The sequence below is a fragment of the Pholcus phalangioides genome, unplaced genomic scaffold (genome assembly GCF_987345545.1).
Source record: "Pholcus phalangioides strain wild (caught in Gottingen) unplaced genomic scaffold, Ppha-v1.0 ptg000027l_1, whole genome shotgun sequence".
In the NCBI taxonomy this organism is placed as follows: domain Eukaryota; kingdom Metazoa; phylum Arthropoda; class Arachnida; order Araneae; family Pholcidae; genus Pholcus; species Pholcus phalangioides.
In genome coordinates this window covers 13,807,591-13,829,091 of record NW_028301617.1, presented here as the reverse complement: position 1 = coordinate 13,829,091, position 21,501 = coordinate 13,807,591, and the positions used below count along the sequence as shown (strand labels likewise).

Genomic DNA, 21,501 nt, shown 5'->3' with positions numbered 1-21,501 from the left:
GCCGCAGCCAACGAATGTATCTTTATGAAACGATGTAGAAGTACGTATAGTTGAAACATATTTGTCTTCCCAGATAAGGTAGCCATGTTCATTGGCGTACGCAAAGGGGGTGTGGGGTTCTAACCACCCTTTGAACCAAGATTATAGTGTTATTTTACAGGGAAAAAAAGTAAACCCCCTCAGAAGGAAAAAAAAACTCAAACCCTCCCTCGAGAAAGTTCTGCGCACGCCTATGGCCATGTTTGTTGTGTTTCGCGATGTCAAATAAACGATTTTTAGACTTATCAGATGATTTGGCTGAACTTATAGATATATTAGCACACGATTCTTTGTCAGAGTAATCTGATTCAGATGATCCAGAATACCACCTCGCTTGTATAAGGGATTCAAAATCGCAGTAGTGTACCATACCAAATCAAATTTTACAAGATATATTTTTTTTAATAAAAACTATTTTTAGATATTTGTTACGGAACTTCTTTAAAACTCTAAAACATCCGTTTTGTTAAATTATTTCTCATTAAATATTAATTATTAGTACCTTTTAATAATTGCTATATTATGAAAAAAAGTTTGAAATTTCTAGCTAAAAAAACTGTCAAGATGTATATATTCTAAGTATTTTTAAAAAAATCATGATAAGTGTCAAAAACACTCAGTCCACAGCAGTGGCGGATTAAAGTCAGTCTTGGCCCTGGGCGCAAAAGAAAATATTGGGCCCCTTAAATTAGAAAGCGATGTGAAGTTTGGTTTTTTCGGGGCCCCTTAGAAGTCGTGGCACCCGGTGCACCCGCCGTTAAAACCGCCTCTGGTCCACAGGGACAAACATAGTCGAAATAGCGCAGACCAGAAAGTGTTAAAACGGGCCTACAACTACTACTGACCTGCACTTAAAAATGAACTTGACCACGAATGAATCCGTCCAAGGAATTAGTGGATCCACGCCGAGAAAGGATCCTATTACAATACACTAAATCATCAGTCTTGACTTGAATGATTAGTGTCCAATAATCATCAGTGAAAGCACGATCGGCTTAGTTCATAGGGTAAATATTGTCGACTGTGGCTGAACTCAGCCAACACCACACTAAATATAGTGTTATATTAGAATATATATATAGTGAATATATATTTCTAGTGTGGTGTTGACTCAGCTCACCAGATAAACAGAGGATGAAGTTCGTAGTGGTTGTTCATCCCAAAACTAAAAATTTTTTTTGGAGATATTCATCTTAACAAAAAAAATTTTAATGGAAATGAAATCAGAAAGTTTGATAAAAGCAGGATCATGAACAATCGAGAAGAAAACAATTACTTTAAATTAATTTTTAAAAAAAAACTGTAACAACCACTACGAACTTTGTTCTTCGTTTTTCTCGAGAGTCGGTCCCGAACGACAATGTTTACCTGGTTTACCCGATTGTCATTGTCGAGGAAAACAAGCGATGGTGAGTTCGTGAACGGACGTATTGTTTTTTGCTCTTCGTGATTGAATTCATTTTGATTTGTGAATTTGTATTTTGGTTCTAACAATTATCAAGTTAAGGAATATAGCTTGAAAGACTGGCCTATTGTGGCTAACATTAGAGGTACCTGCGTTGGGTGAGTTCTCATCGAGCAACGTCGGAAGGCATTTCCCGAAGCCAAGGTTTTCTAACATCATACCCGTTTTGAATATTTAATTTCAAGTCGTCTTCAGTCACCTATATGGCAGCGTGAATTGAGACCACCATATCTCTGGCGATAATGGCGGCAAGTTTAATGGAGACTCAAGAAGGGAATAGTTGTGCAAATCACTAGTGACATCACTAGTTTCACCTTAAAATATCACGGAATTACTAGAATTCCAACGTCCAGACCTAATGATCTCAGAAGGAATTTTACTAATGTGATTAGTAATTCAGACCAAATTGCTGAAATAAGGGTGGCCAAGAGTGGTGATCTTTTTGTTACTACTAATTCTGCATTGGTGGCCAAGGAGCTTCTCAACATTAAAACTATCCTTGACATTCTAGTTGCTAACTCACTTCTTACTGATATACTATCCTCAAAATATATTGTGAGGAATATTCCAGTTGAGATTACATTAAATGAAATTGCTAATGAGTTAATTCTAAATGGTTTTTATCCTTCGAACATCCGCCATATTCTATGAAACAAAATTCAGACACCAACTATTATTGTTATTGCACTAGGGACTTCTGTGCCCATTGAACTTAAATTATGGTATCAGATCTTTAAGCCACAAAGATTTATAGAACGACCTTCCATGTGTAACAAATGTTTCAGTTTCTTTCACAAATCTAAATTCTGCCCAGTTAAGTCTCAAATCGGAACAGCTTCGATATAGGGGACAGGTTGGCGATTTTCGGCGACTTTTTTTTCCGGCGCCAAATATGTCCGACGACTCCATCAGAAGTCGCCAAGGCCGTTAGACACATTACGAGCGCCGAAAAAAAAAATCGCCAGCATAGAAAACAATATGAAAAATATCATGAAACACAAGAGAAATGGAAACGTAAATAACAGCTGAATTGGGCGAGCATAAAAATGCTAAAACCAACAAGCATAATTATAATAAAAAAATAATTAAAACCCGGACTCTCTTTCCGGGAATCCGGGTTCTTATAAATAAATAACGGTCCTGCATGTTGTATAAATAAATATATTCTATGTATTATAAATTAAAACCCGGACTCTTTTCGGGAATCCGGGTTCTTATAAATAAACAACGGTCCTGCATGTTGTATAAATAAATATATTCTATGTATTATAAATTAAAACCCGGACTCTCTTTTCGGGAATCCGGGTTCTTATAAATAAACAACGGTAAAATAAATAAATAAAATAATAACGATGCCTGCATGTAGAAAAGAATAAATATTGGAAAATATTAAAGGTACAACCTGAGGGAAAATATATCCAAAATAAGGTATTCCAATTAATCCGAGACACACACTACATCGTATATACGGAAAAAAGAGAAAATATGAAGAACTATCCCAACGGTTTTTCAAAACGCCGCGGCTATAAGGTGACGTCATTTGGAAGAAAAAAAGAGAGAGAATATAATGGAAAAAAGAGAAAACCAGTTTGAAAATGGCAATAAAACCCGTTTGAAAGACGCGCTAGGACGCTAGGAACACGGAAAAACAACCACCAGCGCCACTCCCTCGCAGAATTCTTCGAATATTCTGGAACAACGACAACCCAGCAGAACAGCAACAAACCAGAGCGCGCCAATGATGGCAACTTATCGCCGGAAAAAAGTCGCCAACTTGGCGTGTCCCCTATATCGAAGCTGTACCCTCAAATCTGTTTATATTGTGGTGGTAACCATATTGTCAAAGATTGTGATAGTGAAAAGAAATGCATTAATTGTTCATCGTCAGATCATCTTCCTACTGACAGAAATTGTCCAAAATATATCCATGAACAAAAAATTCTCAATTACAAGTCTGAACATAATGTATCTATTCATATAGCGAGGAGATTCTGTAAGCCAAATGAGATGTCATATGCAACTAGAGTGCAAGCTTCATCTCAAAACATAGATTTATCTAATATCAAAAAAGATATCCAATCTCTTGTTGTAAAAGAACTGGCAGAAATAAAGGAATCACTAATGCTAGAAATTAAACAATCTGTAGCTGAAATAGTTTCACAATCATTGAAAGAAATTGTACCAGAAATCATCTCCTGCATATCTAACCAGCTTCAGCCCATGTTGAAAGATCTCACTAATTCCTCAAGAAAAAGATCGGCGTCTTCTGATGATCAATTGAGAGATGCAATTAGTTTCAATAGAAGCATTTCTGAAGTAGTTAAAGAAAGACATGGTTCAAAGAAAAAGACTTAACCTGTTCTTATATTTGATTTTACTCATCACCAAACTAATTTATAAATACTGCTTACTTAAAAATTTACTTAAAGATTTGGTTTGAATCATGGCTAACATCCATAGAATTCTTCAATGGAATTGCAGAAGTATTAAAAATAAGAAATATCACATTCTTCGTTTCATGAATGATTTTGATATCATGTGTTTCCAAGAAACATTTTTATCTGATGATGATTTATATTATCTACCTAATTTCCAAATATACAGATGTGATAGACTTGATAGTGGTAGAGGAGGTGTAGTAATGGCTATCAGAAATAAGTTTCCATCAAACATTCTTTTCAAATATAACTCGTATGGAGTTGAAGCTCTTATTATCAAAATTTATTTGCAGAATTTTCATTTCACCATTGTAAACTTATATATAGCAGATACTTCAAATATTATTAACGTCATGAATGTGCTTTTTGATAAAATATCTCCACCTTTTGCTATTTTGGGTGATTTTAATAGCTCACATCCTGCATGGGGTTCATCCAGAACTGATAATGCTGGTCGTCAGCTGTATAATTGGTATCTTCAGAATTCTATTGGGCTAATTCAACCGCTTGCTCCAACTCATTACTCTTCACAATCTTCTAACTCAATTGATTTAAGTTTTTGTAGTACTGATTTAATTGGAAATTTTACTTGGTCATGTGGCAACTCTCTGTATGATAGTGGCCATATTCCAATAACATTAGAATTGAAAACTCAAGCAAGATCTACATCCAGTATTAATAAATATTCTATTTGGAGAACATTTAATGACAGTTTGAATAACTATGATGAAAATATTCCTTACTTTCATTTTGTTAAAAATAAACACATGGAGGCTCAAAGATTTTCAAATCATCATCATTTCAAATACAATGACTATTTTGATGCTAATCTACGTATGCTGCTAATAGCAAAGAAAAGATCATTTCGTTAATACCGTAGATGCCCATATCAGGTATGCTGGATTATTTATAAGAAAAACTCAGCTATTTTTAAAAGAACTCTGAAAAATCAAAGAAATAAATCATTTGAAGATCAACTCTATAAACATGCTGCCTATCCAAAAATGTTTACTATTTTAAGAAGACTGAAAGTTATTCACTCCAAAGTATATGAAGATAATAATTTGTTATTTCATCATAATAATACAGTCATCAGTGATCCTTACAAACAAATTGAACTCTTACAGCAAACCATTATCAAACCTTATATCCATAAAGACTTTGATTTTTTTTTTGTGGCTCTTGTCAAAACTTTGACACAGATATGAATTCTCCAATACAAATTTCTGAATTGAAGACATCAATTATTAAATTGCCACATACAACTCCAGGTCCTGATTCAATTAACAGCAAAGCCTATTCATTAATTCCAGATGATGATCTAAAATTTCTCAATTCTGAACTTAATGAGATTTGGTCATTGGGCACCATTCCTTTGGATTGGAAGAAAGGAAAGATAATCTTTCTCTTCTCAAACCCAACAAGACACCTACTTGCCCTTCATCATATTGACCACTTACTCTCACAACCACAATTATGAAGATTTTTGAACGCATTGTTTTATCTAGATTGAACTGGATATCATTGAAATATAAACTGTTCCCTTCAAACACATATGCTTTTAAATCTGGGACACAGAATTTATTAAATGATTTAAAGTGCAATATTGTCAATACTTTCAAATCTAAAGAGATTGGAATTTTAGTTTCTCTAGACATAAAGGGTGCATACGATTCTATAATACATTCTGCTCTTATATATGAACTTCAATCCACAGGTTTTTGGGGTGAATTTATTGCTTGGTTGAAAAGTTTCTTATCTGAAAGAAAATGTTATATTAGTTGGAGAAATCACAAGTCAAATCTAATAAATTTTGACAGCGGATTCCTCAAGGATCAGTTTTATCACCATGGCTTTTCAATTTATATATGAATGATATGTTTGTTCAATTACCAAGTTCTATCCATCAGTTTGTTTATGCAGATGACATACTATTGTGGTGTAGTAATAAAGACATTAAAATCTTAGAAAATAATATCAACAATGCATTTCTGAAGATTACTGATTGGTTAGGAAAATGGGGCTTTACTCTGTCAATTGAAAAATTTTCATATAGTATATTTACAAAGAAAAATGTTATTGGTACTTGTAATTTAGCCATTAATAGGAACCCTCTGTCATTAGTTCAAAACATCAAGATTTTGGGTGTCATCTTCGACCAGAAGCTTACTTGGAATCCTCAGGTTGATCACATTCTAAAAAAAGGCATAAAAACATTAAACATAATTTGAATCATTACTGGTCATCTTAGAGGAGCCCCTGGTAGTAAACTTCTTGCTATTGCATCAAATATCATCTGTAGTTTTTTCAATTATAATTCTTTACTCTGGCACAACTGCTCACAACAACAAAATTTAAACAGATGTGCAGTATTATATCGTCAAGTTCTCAGAATTGCATCCGGATTACCCATTTCAACTCCAATACCGTTATTATTAAGTATTTGTGGCAAACCTCATTTTGAATTAATGATTATGAAATCTGTATCAAGACAAATTATTAAAGCCAGAGCATCAATGTACAACACCAGCTACAAATTCATTAGTGCCAACTCAAATAATACAGCTTTGAATTCTTCTCTACTCACGTTTAGTTCTTCAGTCATAAATTTCATCCAGGACAATCATCTGCTCATACCAGTTCAACCTATAGTTTTTGCTAATCTACCCTGAATCATCTCCAACATATCGTATACAACTGATGAACTGCCATTCCAGGTTACGACAGATCCAAACTTGGTCAACCCTTTATTTCAACAATACGAACAATTACATTGGTCTAACTCAATTATAATTGCTATTGATGCATTCAAATCAATTCATACAATGGTAGGAGTCTTTTGCAATAAAAATATGAGAACTTTCCAGGCTACAGTTCATGACTCTTCTGCTGTTTTTACAGCTGAGTATCTTGCCATTGCTGTTGCTGCTTCAAAATTTATATCTGAAAAACATCATTATGTTATATTATCAGACAGCAAATCAGCAATTTCTACATTAGCTTCCATAAATCCAAAGTCACATTCAGCCATTTTTTACTACATATCTCTCTTCAATAGATGCTTCTAGTCGGGCAGAATTCATTTCAATTGTCTGGTCACCTGGTCAAAAGAATATCTCCTACAATGAAAGTGCAAATAAACTGGCTCGAACCGCTGTTAATAATGCAAATCCTACTTTTCCAGATTTCTCATATGTTGAAGATGTGTTGAATTTACTTGTGAAGTCTTGGAACATCCACATTGATCAATATTTCAGATATCAGTTTCTTTATCCACTTGCATCACGTTTTTTTAATTCTATGAATAAATATTCACCTTACTTTTGGAAGAGAAAATATGAAACATTATTTTACAGATTATTGTCAAACAGAGCCCTGACGAATGGTTATCTGTGCAGAATTAATCAGGAAGACTCTGCTAAATGTGACTATTGTGATGATCAAGAATCAAACGATCACTTCTATTTTATATGCAAACATTGGAACAAATTTCGCATTACCTTTTTCCAAAGTATTGGTATAAGAAATAATCAGAATTGTAATTGGAAAGCTATGTTTATTGCTCCTCCAAAATTATTTGTCAAAGGATTGGAAGTGTATTTATCTAAGTGTAATAGATTCTGATTTCTTTTAAATTTTGGTGCATACATCCTTTTTTTTGAATGGTCAAGGTGTTTTTTTTTTGTTTTTTTTGTTTTTTTTAAGTCCCTGATTTGATGTAAATATCACTTATTTGTTTTTCCATCTACTCATATCTTGCAAACATTGTTGTAATTCTTGCTTGTATATATTTGTATATAATACATTTGTTTTTTGGAATTTTTTGCTAAATGTATTGTGATTTTTGTTATGTGAATAATTCAGTTGGATCATGCAAGTATGATTGTTTTTCTTGTATGTAGTTATTCGGTTTGATTTGAGAAAATTTTTTGTGTTATATATACTATGAATCTGACTTAATATTTGTACAATTTGTGAAAAGGCTGTGCACCTGTAGGGATTTAGTATATGTGGTATCACATGAATGTGTAGAGTTATATATATGTTTCAGATATTTTACAATCTTCTAATTGTATGGTATTTTTCATATATGTTGATGCATCAAGTTTTTTTCTAAAGAACTAACAATCTAACACACTAACTTTGTATGTTTCTTTTTCTCCCCTCGTCCTAAAACCTTAGGTTGGTACAAAAGGACGTAAAACAAGTCAAGTCATTGTTGAAATCATGCTCATGTCAACATGGATCGTTAAATGGTCATAACTTGTCATCAAGGAATTCAATTAGGATTCCACCTTGCACAGATTCACTAATTCCTTGGGCGGATTCATTCGTGGTCAAGTTCACGTTCGAGGACAGGTCAGTAAATTATTAGGGTATTTTTTACTGTTCTTGGGGGGGGGGGGAAGTGGAAATAATGTTTTTTGAAGGGTCCCTTGAGTTCAAATTATTTTATAAAAATTTGGCTACACGTATATTAATGAAAGAAGTGTTCATTATTCCTTATTGTTTGGCTCGAAACTTAGGGTCTTCTCTCTGTTGGCCTTCCACATGTCAAGGATTTTGTTCTGTCCTGGTGCCTATTGTATGTCATTTGATGTTGAAATGCAGACGGTTTATTTTATAATTGATTTCTTTCTTTTTTTTTTTTGCGAAGAATGATTTATACTCTCCTTCAATATTTGGCCCCATGCTGAAAAAAAGAAAAGAAAAATGTGTCATCTGACTCCTTCAAGGAGCCCATGATAAGAACGGTTTCATTAAATATGGAAAGAAAAATTATACAAGGCAACCATGCATTGTGATAAAAATATTGCTTCCTTTTAAAATACACTGCTGGCCACCGTAAATGCAACACCCTGAAGGAAGCATGCAAATAATATGAAATTTACAACATGCATTAGCGGAGGTGAGATATGCAAATGATTAGAATTTCAGTGCAGACGCACATCACGCGCGCCTGTGACACCACTTCAAAGCGTTATTTAAGGCTTGGAGATTTCGACGATTTGAAGTACGGCAATTGTGTTTTTCTTGTGGTTTTTTCAAAAAAGCGATGAATTATGCCTCGTAGAAAACAGCGATCATCTTTTGATCAAGTATCCGAGTTCGACAGAGGAAGGATAGTGGCCTACCGAGATTGTGGATTATCTTTCAGGGAAATCGGTAGTCGTGTTGGACGAAACCAACACCCTGAAGGAAGCATGCAAATAATATGAAATTTACAACATGCATTAGCGGAGGTGAGATATGCAAATGATTAGAATTTCAGCGCAGACGCACATCACGCGCGCCTGTGACACCACTTCAAAGCGTTATTTAAGGCTTGGATTAAGGCAACTGTAATGCGGATATGTGATCGTTGGATGCAGGAGGGTACGACGGACCGACGTGTTCGATCGCATCCACCTCAGTGCACCACTTCACGTGATGACAGGCGTATGGCAGTGACGGATCGCTCAGCCACATCACGAACCATAGCACAGCACATTCAGTCTGTACCGCATCATCCAGTGTCTGCGCGTACCATTCAACGCCGTTTACAGCAGAGTGGTCTGTCAGCAAGACGTCCATTGCTTCGTCTACCCTTGACGCAGAACCACAGACGTCTCCGACGCCGATGGTGCGATGAAAGAAGGGTATGGACGGCACAATGGAATGAAATTGTCTTTACTGACGAGTCACGCTTCTGTCTGCAACACCACGATGGTCGGATTCGAGTCTGGAGACACCGTGGAGAGAGGATGCTGAACAGCTGCGTTATGCACCGCCACACTGGTCCTGCACTGGGTATTATGGTATGGGGCGGTATTGGATATCACTCTCGCACTCCTCTAGTACGCATTGCCGGTACTTTAAAAAGCCAGCACTACATCTCCGAGGTGTTGGAGCCAGTTGTCCTTCCTTACCTTCAGGGCTTGCGCACAGCCATATTTCAACAGGCTAATGCGCGACCACACATGGCACGCATTGTCCAAAGGTTCTTCGTCAATCGCCAGATTGAATTGCTTCCCTGGCCAGCTCGCTCTCCGGATCTTTCGCCGATAGAAAACATGTGGTCCATGGTTGCTCAACGATTGACCCAGATTACATCCCCAGCTGCCACACCAGATCAACTTTGGCAACGCGTGCAAGCTGCTTGGTCTGCTGTACCCCAAGAACACATCCAAAGTCTCTTTGAATCAATGCCGAGGCGTGTGGCAGCGGTGATCTCCAACAATGGCGGCTACTGATTTTGGCAGGAACCACACTTCACAGAAGTCTATAAATTTAATCATTTGATGCTTGGTCAACATGTTATCTACAAAATAAATATTGTTGCGATATCTCTTGTCTTTCTTGGTGTTGTAATTTGGGTGGCCAGCAGTGTACATTTTAACCTCGTTGTAATGCCACCATCCGTCCCTAAAACTTTTGGGAGAATAACAAGTTTGGCATGATATCTGTTCATCGTCAGAATAGCGTTTGGAGAGACTTCATTACATAAATTCACATGTTTATTATGTACTGCTGTATCTCAGTGTCTTATTTTAGTGTTGCGCCATATATAAAATAACCTGTTTTATACACATTCAGTTTTAAGATGAGAAAATTCTTAAAATTTTAAAAACTGTCTAATTACTTAAATATTTCTTGATGTAAAACTTAAGAGATACCTATTTTACACTTACCTTGGAAGTTATTTTAATTCTACATAAATTTAGCGATGCATTTTATAAGTACAAAAACAAAATAAACAAAGCAAAACAATGGCAGCACTGTTTTTTTAGTCCAATAATCACAAATTTCTCGTTTCTCAGATATTGAAAGAACAACACCTTTCGACGTAATTTGATTGGAGCAATTCATAGTACTAGAAATGTAATGATCATTGAGTAAAAACATGCACTATTAAAAAAAGTTGTGCATTCATTTTCATCACACTCATTTTTTGTTCACTTTTCCCTATCAATAAATGTTTCGTTGAAGACGTTGATTATTTTGGTCCCTACACGCATTCAGGTATTCAATGTTCTTTTTAAGACCACTTGACCACACCCTTCTTAATTTTTCAAATCATTTGCTCTAAACTATTTTCATGTTGACTGATAATAACAGTGGAATGAAAAAACGTTGAATCCTCAACTCCTTTCAGCAAAAAAAAAGCAAAATTAGAAATGTTGCGGAAATGTTCTTGGAAAATAACACATAGACTTTATATATATCCAAACAACAGTTGATATTAAAAGAAGTTGGCGCTATAATCGGTTTTTAAATTATGATCCCTATATGAAAGATTTGTTCACTGAAAATTTGTGGCGGTAAGCAGGGTTGGCACTATAACAGGGTTCAACTGTATCTGTATTGATAGCTCCCCTGGTGGGAGAAAGGCAAAGTTTGTTTATGATGTGGACAGGTTCATTGAAAGCGAAAACACTTGATACCTGTCCAAAACTAGCGAGAACCTTAATTTAATCCCAAGTGTAAAATATACAGCATATCATATTTCAACTCTAGCGAATTCAACTGGTTTTATGGAAGTTTATAAAATAATCGTTATGTTATTTATAAATTGAAACTATGAAATCAGTCAGAAATTTGCTGAGAAAAAATTAAGAAGAGAAAATGTATCTGCTCTCATTATCAATGGAGAAATAAATCACTGAGAGTAAAAAAATTGAGCTAATTTTATTTTTTACATTTGTTTTTTCGAATGACGATAGCTTCACAGTTACAGCTAAAGAATAAATCATGCAATGATCACTTTCCACACTATTTGTAAATCTGTACAAATCAGACATAGAAAAAAAAAATTAGGAGGAATGTCGATCTTCTTGTATGGTCGCTAAAACATTTATCAGTTGCCAGATATTAACTGTGTGTCGCCCCAGCTCATTTCAAATGCTAAAAATTATGCTCCCAATTCAGAATAGATTTCTTACAAAAATGATCGACACAAATGCAGTCGCAGGGTGGAAAATGTTATATTCACAGAAAAACTGGATATTACATTCATTGCATATACTCTCCATTCATGTGCATGCACTTCTGTCGTTTAGCTGGGAGTTTTCAAACACCTGTGATGAACTGTTCCGTGGGTGTGTTGGTGCACCATCTAGGGACAATAGCCTGCAATACCCTATTACATCACATTTGTTGACCTCACACGTTGTCCTTCATGTTCTCAAACATAATGTAGTCCCAGTCAACCAGATTGTGCGAGTGTAACAATACGGTCGGCTCCCCCGTATTCGGGAGGTTACGTTCCGGGAGTGACCGTGAATAACAGAAACCATGGTGTTTTTTTTTTTGCATATCTCGTTTATTGAACATCATGAGAAGGAGCAGGGTGACGCAGAGGTAGAAGGAAAAGTAAAAGAGGGTGCAGCAATTGTTGGCGATGTTTTTGAAAGAATGTTGTGATTTTTCTTCTTCATATCATAGAGTATGTTCTCAAGGCTTCCTCTACTAATTTTTCTATATGTGAAGAACGTAAAGTAGAGGGATCTATGTTATGAAAATAATCTATTGCTGATTTGAGCTGGCGATTCCCTTCCGCTATGTCACTTGTGATGAACTTGTCTTCTACTTCTTTACCTCGATCTTCTTCATCTGGTACCGCTTCAGTTTCAGGACCAGTCAACTTCATTGACTCCACCTCGGCAGTGCTGTCTTAACGCATGGGGCCGCCCGGGGGCCTCAAGAGATAAAAGGCCTCAAAAACATAAGAACTAACTGAAATTTCTGGGAATTTTCCTGGTAGGGCCTCAGAAAAACCAATTGGCCTGGGGGCCCCTTTTTGCTCTTAAGACGGCCCTGCTCCTCGGTCAAGCCAGTATCAAAAGAACTTTGAGAATAGCATGTATTCACTCTCAAGGTACCTTTTGACTTCCGGAACGAAACACCGTTTAAACCAATCCAAGAAAAGTGTTTTCTTAGTCCATTGTTCATCCAAAATACTGGGAGCTTTGGCTTATCCTTCCCTTCAATGCTCGCGGATTCGCAGATTTGAAAATGATTTATCGTGTGCCCATTCACATTTGCGCAAAACAACATAGTAAGTCTATTTCTACTTGCCTTAAAAATAGGAGCTCGTTTTTTTTCTCTTGCTTAACTTCTTTGCGGTATTTTCTTCCAAAATAGTGTAGTTTCGTCAGCGTTAAACATCTGCTGATGTACAAGTACATAACCGTTCTCTTCAATAATTTTCTACAAAGTCTGGAAATTTTCTAGCTGCTTCCTGCTCGGCAGAGGCTTGATCATCAGTGCTTTTTACATTGCGCAATCCGAACCGTTTCTTAAACCTATGAAACGACTTATACTTGCATAAAATTCTGATGAAATAGACATTTCACCAGCCCCTTTCCTTATGGAAGAATAAAATTTTTCCCCTTTTCTGTTATAATATTACAATCAATTGGAATACCTTTTTGTGTCAGTCTTGTACCCAAAAAAAACAGCATTTTCTGTACGTGACACACATGAATCCCATAGGCGCTGCAAAGTTTTGACTGCCACAGGTGCAGATAAAGCTATGGCTGAACGAATTTCAGATTCTTTTTTCTTGATATATCTCACCGTAGATTCGTTGATTCCGTAATGACTATGCTTGACTTCGCCAAGCATAGTCAATATATCCAATTTTTCTTGTCAAGTTTTCACTTTTATTTTTTCACTCTTTTCAAAGCATTATCAGTAGCACTAGAAGAATGAGCCATCCTAAACAAGCACAACTCAAATTTTGTAAACAAAATAAGTGAACGACGAGTGCTGAGTGTTGTCAAAAAAAATTTTCCAATAAAGGAAAAAAAACCTGGGTCTGATGGCTGTTGTGGGGATATGCATTGCCATGTTGAAGCAAGACTTTGCGGGATCATTCATTCTGGGCGGAAGCTTTATAGCAATTTCATAATACCTGTCCTTGTCAACAATGTTCTGACAGCAGCCAGTACACCAAAAGAGTGCTTTCGGTATCCAAGCAGTTTTTTGCCAATTGTTTCTTTGTTTATGGTCATGATAATTCCCTTCTATTTTTGCTATCTGTATTTGCAATGACAACGACGGGAAGAACAACCACTCTCCTTAATCATTCGTCAGTTGGTAGCGTCGTCTGTGCATTTCGCATAGATCACTGATCCCTGGCATCTTTTTTTTTTTTTTTTGGTGTTAAGCTGTCATGCTGAGTTTTTTATGATGTGAGAGGGCTTGTGTCAATCACTTATGCACAACCCAAGTAATTGTCAAGTCCCTCCTATAACAAGGAAAGAAGTCATGTATAACATAGTAATTAAATGATTGCAGTTAAAGCTGTCTATAACGAGGGGCCTAGAAAATATATTATAGATATACAGTCGAATCCCGTTATAACGAACTCCAAGAGATCGGAGAAATCACTTCGTTATAATGAAATTTTGTTATAAAGGAATTTCAGGTTGTTTGCATTGTTCCTATCTAAACTTATTTGAGGGATTAGAAAAGTGTTCATTAAAATGAGATTTTCGCTATAATGGTGTTCGTTAAAACAGGCTTCGACTGTATATTTATATAATATATTGTTTGTTTATATATATTGTTATCAAAATTTCGCCCCTGACATTTTGCGCCGATACATTTGGCCCCTGGGTCGTTTTGCCCCTGAAATTTTCGCACCTGATATTTCACCTGCTCTGCACGCATGAGTGACTGATTCTGTAAGTGAATATATAAATGGGTGAGTGTAAAATTGGCTTTATGAGTGAGTTAGTGACCATGACTATGTGAGTGACAGAATGGCTGACCACGTGAGCGGCAGTATCTATGAGTGTGGAATTGACTGTATGAGTGAGTGACCATATATGTGTCCAAATGAGTGACTGACCATATGAATGATTGTATAAGTGACCAGGTGAGTGTCCAAGGGAGTGACCGAGTGATTGACCATATGGGTGACCGAATGAGAGTTTATTTGAGTTTCCAAGTGAGTGACTGTGTGGTACACTGTATGAGTGACCATATGAGTAACCGTAATAATGACCAAGTGAGTGACCGTATGAGTGACTGTAATAAGGAACAAGTGAGTGACAGAATGGGTGACCATGTGAATGAGTGACCAAGCAAGTGACAGTATGAGTGACCATATGAGTAACCGTAATAATGACCAAGTGAGTGACCGTATGAGTGACTGTAATAAGGAACAAGTGAGTGACAGAATGGGTGACCATGTGAATGAGTGACCAAGCAAGTGACAGTATGAGTGACTGTAATAATAACCAAGTGAGTGACCAATAGAATGACCAAGTGACCATATGAGTGATCCAGTGAGTGACCATATGAGTGATCCAGTGAGTGACTGTATGAGTGACCATATGATTAACCAAGTGAGTGACCTAATGATTGACCGGGATTATACACGTAGTTACATAGGTGTACGCAGAATTTTCTTCAGGTGTGTTTCAATTTTTTTTTTCTTCTCAAGGAGGGGATTTTTTAAGTGTTTTCCTGCAAAATAACACCATAATCTCGGCTTGGGGAGGTTAGAACCCCCCCCCCCCCCTTCATATACCAATTCATAGGTATAAAGCATCAAGTCCTATTTCAATAAATAACAGAGGAATTTACCTTAAATCACACTCTTTGTAAATTTCCCTTTTGGCACATGGTGTCAGTTATCTCCGATATACAGAAATATTTCAAAACTGCAAATGTAAACTATTTACCTGTCGTGTTTGTTACACATCAGAAAAGGAAGTAAGATAGGACAATATAAAGATTGGAGAGAAAACACGATTTAGCTGTTGTTCCTGTATTAAGACCAGGATGTTAGTCAACTACAAGTGGTTTCGCACCCAAAATGAAACAAAAATACAATAAATATTAATTTTTACTTTAATTTCTTAAATGAGCAACAAACACTTCAAACTAGCTCAAACGTTTTTCAATTTATCTATGCATCGTATAAAACATATGTGTCTTATACGCCATATTGAATACAAGTATTACAGAGGATTCTAAATTACCTAAGATTAAATTGTCGTGATTTCTTCACAAATTATCATTAAAGATAACTCTCACAAAATACAAAATATATGAATTTATTAGAGATGAGCAACTATGTGTGATATTTGCTTGCTTTGTTTTTGTCGGGAAAGTGTATAATGAAGAGATGCTTTCTTCCATTTTTCTTGTTGGTAATCCTGCGTTTATAACCAAATCTGGTTTTGCAATACTATATACAATTCATGAAAATGTGGGTCCTGCCAACACCCCCTAAAGAAGAAAGCCCTCTCACAAAGGTAAAGGGGCATTTCCCTATACGCTGTTTTCTCTTCTTTCGCTTTTTATTTTTCTTCAAAGTGCAACTGTAATCGCAAAAAAGATTAAAAAATAGCCTATTTCCATTTAAAAGTAATTGATTTTTTTTCCATATTCCTTTAAAAAATAATTAAAAATGAAATTAATAATAATAAATAAAAATAATTAAAGCAGCCTTTGATAATCTATGAAAATGCAGTATACATAATCAGACACATATTTACATGCACACAAAATTATTTCTTTAACGTTTCTAATTTCCTATTTTGCTTACAGGCAATTTTTTTTTAATCAAATCATCATTGACTTTTTTGCAATAATTTTGCAATAGAGTATTTGTTAAGGAAAGAACAATAGTTTTGATGACATCATACATATTATGTTTATGACATTCTGAATTCAAATATATCTCTGATAAAGGCTGGTTTCGTAACGTAACATTACAAGCTACATTTCGGTGGTTTTTGCATTTAATGAATTCCTTTTCAAATACAGATGACAACAGTTTTGTGATGATCACATAATTAAATTTTACAACAGTTATTATTTCATTAGATGGATATTTTAATCCCCCTTTATGGAATTCCATTCCATGATTTCTTTATATTCCAATTAGGGACTGCAAACAGATGTTGTTCTGGATTGACCACCTTCATTCCATTTGGGTTCCCAAACAAGTTTTAAAAAATTGTATTGTAATTAAATTACAAAGAAGATACCCCTTGTTTAAGGGATGTTGGCTGAACTGCCTTTTTTCTAACATCTTCAGTAACCTGAAATGAATGCTGCTTTGCTGGATGCCTACTCGCTCTCCCACCTCTACGTATGACAGTACTATTTGGGAAGGCAAGGAATAACACAGTAAATACGAAGGTTAAGTAATCATATATTTTTTACTTCAATGGCAGTCTGTGGAAAAAACACAAACAAATAAATAAACAATATGGTTTATTAATTACAAATTATTTATAACAGAAATGACACATAGCACTTCCACATGTGTACGAAATGTGAATTTGGAAAAAAAAAATTTCTCTTCCCTTTTTCTGTATTCAAAAATTTGTTACCCCTCCGAATTTCCACCCTGGGCTATAGCCTGCTTAGCCCCCCATTAATGCACTACTGACAATAGCCTAAGTATTGTGCCCGAAAACTGGTTAGCAACATTTGGTTGTGCTAAAACCAGTTTTCCTAGGAGCAAGTTTCCTTCGCCACGTGCAACGTCAATTGCCCAGCCAGACACGTGTCCTTTCACCAATAGGAAAAGCAGTATGATTGTTTTCCTTTAGAGCGCAACACTGCTCACACCAGTGCTTCACATCTGACATGATTGACTGACTGCTCCTGGAGGAGATGAATGCTTTGTGCGCCGCACATTTCGCAGATCTTCTCTTCACTTTATTCTCGTACCCTTCTTTTTCGGTTCATGAGGTACAGGAAAATATGCTTCTAGGAAAACCTGGCTTTACTCCATTTTAATTACAGCTTAAATAACTGCATTATTTTCAAAATTAATTTTATGCAAAAAATAAAGTGTTTGTGGTTTCACAGGATTAGGCTGATTCAAGGCCAGTATTGCCTTGTAAGCATTTCCTTCTTTTTATTAATATGGCCCATTATCTTTACTTTGATCTTCATTTTTCATGTATGAGTTTGAAGCAGGTGTTGTGGACATTATGGTAAATACCAAGAGTTTTACCGTAATAACCAATAACCAATTCCTCGCCAACCTTGATTATAATATATTTAGAGTTAATGATGATGATGATGCTTTCTTTTTTTTTGCAGATAAATCAAAGATTCCCATCATAATATGCCGGGTAAAACAGCAGAAGAGCTTTACAAGTGGGCATGCTGAGAAAAGATTAAGAAAAACATCGGCCTTCAGAATAATTCCAGCTCTCTGTTCAGACACATTTTTAAGATTATGGATGCATCATCTGTTAGATTACATAATGAAGATGATGTGAAGGAAAAAAATGCCAGTTTTGTAATGATTTAGACATAATTTATAGTTTGTCATCAATTCTAAAATTGACACGAGTCACAGTGTTGATGAAGAACATTGATGAAAATCAATAATTCACACTAGTGTAAGTAAAAATATTAGACTGAAATGTCCACAACACATCTGTGGAAAAACGTTTCATCAGATCAACAGTTTAAACAAGCACACAAAAACTCACACTGATGAGCTGTCATATGAATTTTGTGGGGGGAAATATACACAAAATGCTTCATATATGATGCAAGCGATATAATTGTGATGAAATATTTTTTGACATCAGTAATTTGAATTGATGCAAAAGAGTCCATGCATAGAAGAAGCTGAACAATTGTGCATTCTGTGGTGGAATGTTTTTTTGAGTAGACAATTGAAGTAATGAAACGGATCTATTGTGGAGAAAAGCCATATAAGTTTGATATTCTGTGACAAAAATTTCTGACAGTTTTTACCACCACAAAACAGTCCATGCTGTGAAGTCACATGATTATGAAATCTGTGGTAAAACCTTTTCTCTTGTAGGTAATTTAAACATTCACATTTTGCCATATTGGTAGTAAAATATTTTCTAGCTGCTGCAATTTGAATATGCACAAAAGTGTCCAAACGAAAGAGAAGACACATGAGTGTAATGTCTGTCATAGAACATTTTCTCAAAGTAGCCATTTAAACACTCACATAAGAGTCCACACTGGAGAAAAGCCATTCGAATGTCATATTTGTCATAAAACATTTTCTCGCAGTAACAGTTTCAATAATCACAAAAGAGTCCACACTGGAGAGAAGCCACATGAATGTGAAATCTGTGGTAAAGTATTTTCTCACTATAGCAATTTTGGCAGACACAGAAGAGTCCACACGGGAGAGAAGCCACACAAGTGTGAAATCTGTTGTAAAACATTTTCTCAACTTGGCCATTTGAAATTACACTATAGGGTCCACACTGGAGAGAGGCCACACGAATGTGAAATCTGTGGCAAAGTATATTCTAGCCCAAGTAGTTTTAGCCATCACAGAAGAGTCCACACGGGAGAGAAGCCACACGAGTGTGATATCTGTCATAAAAAATTTGCTACAAACAGATATTTAAACCTTCATAAAAATTTACACACAGGAGAGAAGCCATATGAATGTAATTTTTGTCACCGGAAGTTTCCAACCGGTTCTCATCTGTGGAAGCACAAGTTCATTCATTCTAAAGAGACTTCAAATGAAATTAGTAGTGTCAAGCAAGAAGCTTGGCACACACATGAGAATATATCCTAACTAGGGCTTGACAAAACCCAGGTTTTCATGGCGACTAGATAATTGGTATCGGTTCCCAAATTTTTTTTTTTTTTTTTTAATTCAAGTCAGAACTAAATGAAATTTTTTGAACTTATATGTATGAACATGGAAAGGAGTCACTGTGTCCATTAAAAGTTAAAAGAAAATTTTTGCTCAGGAAAAAAAATTTTGGTCCCTAAAAATTGTTCTGGCCCCTAGGTTTTTCCTTTACAGTTTGTCAAGCCCTTGTCTTACCAAAATATTTCAGTGAGAGAACCTGCACCTCTTTGAAGTGATGAAGAGGGGTCTTATGGGGGGGGGGGAGAAGAGAATAATGACACAAAAATCCAATAAGAACTCTTCCAAAGCTATTTTCAAAAATGAAGTGATTCTTTTGTGGAAAGTTTGCACAGAGTTTTTTCCAATTGACGAGGTCAAGTAATCTGTGAAAACTTTATGGTTTGACATGGAAACAAAATTATTAAGGAAACTCTCTTGATGCATACTGCTAGCTACACTGATGGAGTTCATTTTTCTCAGTATCCCATGTGAACAAACAAATAGGTCGCTTATTGAATGTATTAACACTTTTTCATTGGATCAACATGTTCTTTGTTTGTTATTGTGTCAAATGGCTCGAGAAAATTGAAGGATCAATTCAAGGACATAATAATAAATAAATGCTCAATGAAAATACCTGTTGTGTGTATTTTTGAAATAAATGTGTCTTTATAGGTTATAGCCAATATCCATAGTCAGGGTCATAATCACCACAGTGCTGATTGGCTGAAGTTGGTTTTCTGGAGTTCCCAACTTTGAGGCACAAACGCGAGCCTATCTCCCCGTTAAAAAGTCTCACCGCAGAGAGCAACAGGCCTACAACAGTACAATTATTCATTCATTATACTTCAATGGGGGGTCATAACTAGGATTTTTGTGAGGAGGAGGGAAGGGGACAAGCATAATTTTTCTGACTTCACCTCTACGTTATTCAATGATTTCATGAAAGTATTTTTTTAAAATTTGCTTTTCAGGGCAGTTGCCCCCCCCCCTCCCCCACTAATTCTGGCCCTGGCTATAGTTTTCATACTCTGATATGTATGAATAATATATTAGTAATTTTAATATAAACTGAACAGCCAAAAAAACTGGTACAGGCATGCGTATGCAAATAAAGAGATATGGAACCAATCAGAGTACGGCGCTGCGGTCGGCAACGCCTATATAACACAACAAGTGTCTGGCATAGTTGTTAGATCGGTTACTGCTGCTACAATGGCAGGTTATCGAGATTTAAGTGAGTTTGAACGTGGTGTCGGCGCACGAGAAATGGGACATAGCATCTTTGAGGTAGCGATGAAATTTGGATTTTCACGTACGACCATTTCACGAGTGTACCGTGAATATCGGGAATCCGGTAAAAAAAATTAAATCTACGACATCGCTGCGGCCGGAAAAAGATCATGCAAGAACGGGACAGACGTGCAACCCTTCCGCAAATTGCTGCAGATTTCAGTGCTGGGCCATCAACAAGTGTCAGCGTGCGAACCATTCAACGAAACATCATTGATATGGGCTTTCGGAGCCGAAGGCCCACTCGTGTACCTTTGATGACTACACGACACAAAGCTTTACGCCTCGCCTGTGCCCGACAACACCGACAGTGGACTGTTGAGGGCTGGAAACACGTTGCCTGGTCTGACGAGTCTCGGTTCCAATTGCTTCGAGCTGATGGACGGGTATGGAGACAACCTCATGAATCCATGGACCCTACATGTCAACAGGGGACTGTTCAAGCTGGTGGAGGCTCTGTGATAGTATGGGGCGTGTGCAGTTGGCATGATATGGGACCCCTGATACGTCTAGATACGACTCTGACAGGTACGTAAGCATCTCCTGTCTGATCACCTGCACCCATTCATGTCCATTGTGCATTCCGACGGACTTGGGCAATTTCAGCAGGACAATGCGACACCCCACACATCCAGAATTGCTACAAAGTGGCTCCAGGAACACTC

The 21,501-nt window shown here is 36.3% G+C and overlaps 1 long non-coding RNA gene across 1 annotated transcript; it reads left to right on the top strand.

Annotated features, from left to right (window-relative positions):
• Positions 1-1,342: 1,342 nt before the first annotated feature.
• Positions 1,343-20,179, top strand: LOC149068503 (uncharacterized). Its single transcript, XR_016195228.1, has 3 exons — positions 1,343-1,448; positions 8,125-8,301; positions 18,001-20,179. It is a non-coding gene; the product is annotated as an uncharacterized LOC149068503 (long non-coding RNA).
• The last annotated feature ends 1,322 nt before the right edge of the window (positions 20,180-21,501 follow it).